This window comes from Chionomys nivalis, chromosome 1, assembly GCF_950005125.1.
Source record: "Chionomys nivalis chromosome 1, mChiNiv1.1, whole genome shotgun sequence".
NCBI lineage: Eukaryota > Metazoa > Chordata > Mammalia > Rodentia > Cricetidae > Chionomys > Chionomys nivalis.
Window position 1 is genome coordinate 83,999,108 of NC_080086.1, and position 6,292 is coordinate 84,005,399.

The 6,292-nt window shown below is 38.1% G+C and overlaps 1 pseudogene; it reads left to right on the top strand.

The window, feature by feature from the left end:
* The first annotated feature begins 1,165 nt into the window (after nt 1-1,165).
* LOC130874228 (putative vomeronasal receptor-like protein 4) lies at nt 1,166-2,104 on the top strand (annotated as a pseudogene).
* The last annotated feature ends 4,188 nt before the right edge of the window (nt 2,105-6,292 follow it).

Sequence of the window (6,292 nt, forward strand, 5' to 3'; positions counted from 1 at the left end):
CTACTGGAGAATCAAACCCAGGTTTTTCACAAGAGCAAATGTGCTCTTAAGACTGAATCATCTCTCCTGTCCCTGTTCTGGAGATTCTAAAACAGAGAACAACATAGATATTTGTTGGTGGGAGAAACAGATTCTTGGCTCTTACAATGGGAATGAACCTATACAATTACTAGATTAAGCTTTTTACATATTCATGTATATATAAAGCATATGATATATGGTTTCTAGATAGTTTCCCATTCATGGAGAGGTTTTAGAGTGAGCTCACCCACTAACATTTCTATACATGCATGCATGCATTAATTTGTGTATGTGGAGTATAGTAGTGAACTTAAAAATACAATTGGGCACACCTTTTCTTACAAAAACCTGTGTCAAGGTATTTGTTTTTTATTTCTCTGTCACAAAGCCACTTTTAAAGTACTGAGTTATATTAATTTGATAAAATAATGACACTGGTAACTGGTTCAAATAACTAACATAAATACCAATGGTCAGACTGTTAATTTAAATTATAGAAACTACCTGTGTGTTGATGATGTATAGTAACACTGAGTCCCTTGATTTACACTGAATGGGAAAGGATCTCTTTTGAAACAGTAATTCCAAAACAGGATCACTATATGGTCATCTTTGGAAAGTTCATGTTTGTCACAATGTATTGTAAATAATATTTGTTTTAGTGTTCCATGTTTTCTCTTCTGGAGGCTCATTGCTCCACATCTGCAGATTTGAATATCTAGCCTGTAGTAACTACAGATACCAGGACAGTAAAATAGAACCATGGCCAGTATGGCAGTGGTAGTAGGAGACAATGAAGAAAGGAATGTTTTTGGTTCCAATTATAAAATAAAGCAATATAAATCAGTAGGATTGGATTTCTAAGACATGAGGTCCAGATGCAATACAGGAACACGAAGTGTGCATTCTGTTTAGGATGTAGCTGACAATGCATTTATTATGCATAATATGCTATGTATACAGGAATTATGGGGAGGGTGCATAGAAATATATAGGCTATCTCCAGTCTGGAACAACAAAAGTAAAATGACAGATAAATCAAATATGGGCAGGTAAAATAGAGTATGATATAGACATATTGACACAAGTCACAAGTTTGATGTATACTCTCTTATTTTTTAGGTATATAAAATATGCTTACACTATGCTTTCTGGATGACTACACTTCCCACTTATGTCCTCATTAAACAATATCTTTTATTTCCAAAATGGAATTGGAGTCCTTGCCAATATATTTCTCCTTCTTTTCTACATTTTTATAATTCTATGTCACAGACCTAAGCCCATGGACCTGATCTCTTGTCAACTGACCTTCACTCATATAGTAATGCTCCTCACTGGAAGATTTGTTTGGGTTACAGACATATTTGAGTCACAGAACATTGACAATGACATCAAATGCAAGACAGCGTTTTACATAAGCAGGGTGATGAGAGGCATCTCCATCTGCATCACCTGCCTCCTGAGTGTGTTCCAGGCTGTCACTATCAGTCCCAGTACCTCTTTCTTGGCGAACTTTAAATTCAAACTAAAGAAGTATATAAGCTATGCTTTCTTCTATATATGGTCTCTCAATTTGTCAATCAATAGCTACCTGATCTTCTTTGTGGGTTGTTTTACCAATGCGAGTGAGACCAATCAGATGAAGGTCACTAAATCCTGTTCACTCTTACCCATGAACTACATCATCAAGGCACTGAATTTAACAGTGACAACCTCCATTGATATATTTCTTGTAGGAATTATGCTGATCACAAGTGCATACATGGTGCTTATCTTGTTCAGACATCAGAGGCAACACAAGTATCTTCACAGCCTCAGCCACCTGAAATCATCCCCCGAGAAAAAGGCCACCCAGACCATCTTGCTGCTCGTGACTTTCTTTGTGGTCATGTACTGGGTGGACTTCATCATCTCATCCACTGCAGTCTTGTTATGGATGTACAACCCGGTCATCCAGAGTGTTCAGAAGCTTGTGATGAATGTTTATCCCACAGTTACTCCTTTGGTACAAATCAGTTCTGATAACAGAATAATCAAAATACTGAAGAATATTCGGTCAAAATACCACCATATTTTGTAAAAACGTCATTTTTATTCCCTAATAAATGTATTTATTTTAATTCATATGGAGACTGTTGTTCCAGCTTGTGTGCATGTGTGAATTTTTGGTTCCCAGGGAGTTCAGAAGTGGTCATCAAATTCCCTGGACATGGAGGTGCAGATGGTTGTAGAGATTGATGTTGGTGTAGCACCAATAATTTTTGTCTAAAAAACAGACTTTTCATTAACTGTTTAATAGTCATATATTTAAATACAATTTTGTCGTATACCACATAAGCATTTCTGCTACCAAGTGGTATAGAGTCATTTAAGTTCATTATATACCATAAGTTTAAATTTGTACAGAAATTTTCTGATTCTCTTTTTTTAAATTGATATCATAATTTTACCCTTGAACCTACTTAGTCATACTGATATTTTTTCTTTCTTTTTTTTTTTTTTAGTTTTTTATGACAGTGTTTCTCCGTAGCTTCGGAGCCTGTTCTGGAACTAGCTCTTGTAGACCAGGCAGGCCTCAAACTCACAAAGATTCACCTGCCTCTGACTTCCAAGTTTTGGGATTAAAGGCATGTGTCACTATTGCCTGGTGCTGATACTGACTTTTAAGTTTTTCTTTTGAAAATATTTTAATCTACTCTCAGTCTTCAATAATTGTGTAAATATCTGATTGCAGTTTAAATCTATTTTTTAATTATTGTTTCTCTGGATCCATACAAATTATATGAGTTTCAAATTCATTTTTCACTACAGTTACGTAAACACTGTTACATAAAGTTTTCATGTACCTCTGTATTTACACTATATTTCATCTATGCTTCCTGAAATATTGCTGGCAGACAGATATAGTTTATACCTACATATAAGCTATACAATGCATGTGTGTATGCATGTGTGTGTGCAGAGATTAAGGATGTGTTTGAATGTGCACATGGTGGCCATTGTTGTTGGCTGTTGTTCTTCATATGTTATTCTCCTTGAGTTTTGAGAGGGCATCTCTCACTATGAAAAGGGGCTTACCTGATAGGGCAAATGGTAACCCCAGGCACTCTTTGGTCTCTGCCACTAAAACTCTGGCATAAAAGTGTTCACCACCACGCTCCAGCTTTTTCAAACAGTATTCTGTTATTGGAAAGAGGCTTGTTTCACACAATGTATTCTGATTAGGGTTTTTTTTTCCATCTAATCCTCTCAGTTCTTCCCACATCCCCTCCAATAAACAACCCTAAGATAAAACAAAAGCAAATAAATCAGAATAGAAAAAAAGAAGATAAAGAGCTAAAGACAAAGCACAAAAAAGAATACATAACATATTTATCTTTTTGGGTCTTAGTTATACAAGATAGTGTTTTCTATTTCCACCCATTTGCATGCAAAATTCAAAATGTATTTGTTTTTTTACATCTGAGTTGTACTCTAATGTGTATATGTTCTACACTTTCTTTATCCATTCTTCTATTGAGGGGCATCTAGGTTGTTTCCAGGATCTGGCAATTACAAATAATGCTGCTATTTACATAGTTGAACAGATGCTTATGTAGTATGATTGGGTATCTCTTGGGTATATTCACAAGAGTGTTATTGCTGGATTCTGATGTAGGTTGATTCCCAATTTCCTGAGAAACCGCCACACTGATTTCCAAAGTGGTTGCACAAGTTTTCATTCCCACAAGCAATGTATGAGTGTTTCTCTTTCTCCACATCTCCAGCATAGGCTATACTTGGTGTTTTTGATTTTAGCCATTCTTACAGGTGTATGATTGTATCTCCAAGTTTTTTTGATTTGCATTTCCCTGATCACTAAGGAGGTTGAACATGAACTTAAGTGTCTTTTGGCCATTTGAACTTTTTCTGTTGAGAATTCTGTTCAGTTTAGTACCCCATTTTTTAATCGGGTTAATTAGAATTTTAATGTTCAGTTTCTTGTGTTCTTTATATATTTTGGAGATCAGACCTTTTCTGTTGTGGGGTTGGTGAAGATCTTCTCCCGTCTGTTGCGGGGTTTGTGAAGATCTTCTCCCATTCAGTAGTAAGAAAAACATATGTACATCCTCCTGGAAATGGGAAGCAAATAAGATCACCAGGCAAAATTGGGTGCATGGTGGTGGGCGTTGGTGTGTGTCTGGGGTTGGGTGAAGGTGGAAGGGGGAAAGAGAAATGAGAAGGGAAAGACTGAGGAGAGCTTGAAGGAGTGGGAGGGTGGAGATGGAAGAAGGGCAGATAAAGGAGCAGGGAAAAAGATATCTAAATTAAGGGAGACATTTGAGGGTTGGCAAGAGACTTGGATCTAGAGGGGATCTCAGGTGTCCATGTGGATGTCCCCAGCTAGGTCCTTGGGCAGCAGAGGAGAGGATGCCTGAACTGCCTTTTCCCAGTATCACACTGATGATTATCTGGAATATCACTATAGAAACTTCACCCTACAGAGATGGAGATAGAGCCAGGGACCCTCATCAGAGCAAGAGACTGAGCTCCCAAGGTCCTATTGAAGAGCAGAAGGAGGGAGAAGATGAGGAAGGAATTCAGGAATGCGAGGGGTTGGTCCACCCACTGAGACAGTGTGCCTGTTCTAATGGAAGCTCATCAAATCCAACTGGACTGGGCCTGAATGAGCATGTGATGAAACCGGACTCTCTGAATATGGCTGACAATGGGTACCGTCTGAGTAGCCATTGCCAAAGGCACTGGGACTTGTTTCTCTGCATGTACTGGATTTTTGAGACCCTTTTCTATTGGTATGCAAAGCTTCCTAGACCTGGATATACAGGGGAAGGCCTTGGACTTCCCAAAGGGCAGGGTTCCCTGCCCTCTCTTAAGAAGGGAGAGGAAGGGATGAGCACAGGTGGGTTGGCAGGAGGGGAGGAAATGTATATTTTTGAATGGAAAAATAAAAAAAAAATAAAAAAATCTAAAAAAAAGAAAAAGCACAAGAAACACATACAGACATAGAAACACACAATGTTTGCACACACAAGAATCTTATAAAAACAGAAAAAACAAAAGTCACAGTATAGATGTAAAGCATCTGCAAATATTCCATTTAGATTATTTTGTGCTGATTATCTACTACAGGGCATGGGAACTAGCCTTAAGAGTGGTGTGACTCAGTTTTCATTTGGAGTCAGTTAAGACTTAAAACATCATTTGAGTTTATGATTGCCTGTGCTGCTTATTCCAGCTTCCTTGAGGACTATAAAAAAGTTCTGATTAAGCCCATGGGAAAGAGCATTTTGCCCATCAGAAGACGACACACTACCTAATAGAAAGAATACTGCTGATGCCAATCCTTAGGAACATCAAGATAGAATTTGAAACTTCTTACAACAGGACAGAAATGGTCTTGTGTTTAGATACTGAGTGTGCTGTGTTGTGCTTTGTTCTGTTTTGTATATACACAGGCTCTGAAATAAACTTGTGGCTGTGCAGGGTAAGCTTGCAGTCCCCCAAATCTCTACTGTGTTTTCCGTCTCAAAGTCTTTCAGTCTGACATTTCTTTAATCTTCGTGCCCTACCCAGAATCCCTCACCTGATTTTGTTGGAGTAGTCTCTGATAAGAAGACCTTGTTTTCCTGGTGTCCTCAGTCCCTCTGGCTCTGATACTCTTTTCACCTCGTCTTCCACAGAGTTCTATGAGTCCTGAGGTATAAGAGAGAGTGTGCTTGTTCTAATGGGAGCTCATCAAATCCGGCTGGACTGGGACTGAATGAGCATGTGATCAAACTGTACTCTTTGAATGTGGCTGACAATGGGGGCTGACTGAAAAGCCATTGATAAAGGAACTAAGACTTGTTTCTCTTGCAGGTACTGGCTTTTTCTGACCCTAGTCTATTTGGATGCAAAGCTTCCTAGACCTGGGTGTAGGGCAAGGGCTGTGGACTTCAACAGGGCAGGATCTCTGCCCTCTCTTAAGGGAGGGGAATGGGAGGCAGGGAAAAGTATGAATTTTTGAATGGAAAATAATATAAAATAAAATAAAAACAAAAAAATCTAAAAAAAGATAAGGAAAAGCACAAGAAACACATACAGACATAGAAACACACACATTTTCACAGACAGGAATCTTATAAAAACTAAAAAAAAAAAAGGTCACAGTATAGATGGGAACTAGCCTTAAGAGTTGTTTATTTCCCTAGTGAGGCTCCCTTGAAGAAAACTAATATTTCATTTGCAGCGGGCTATAAAAAAGGAGATAGCTTTTAGATTAGGATTG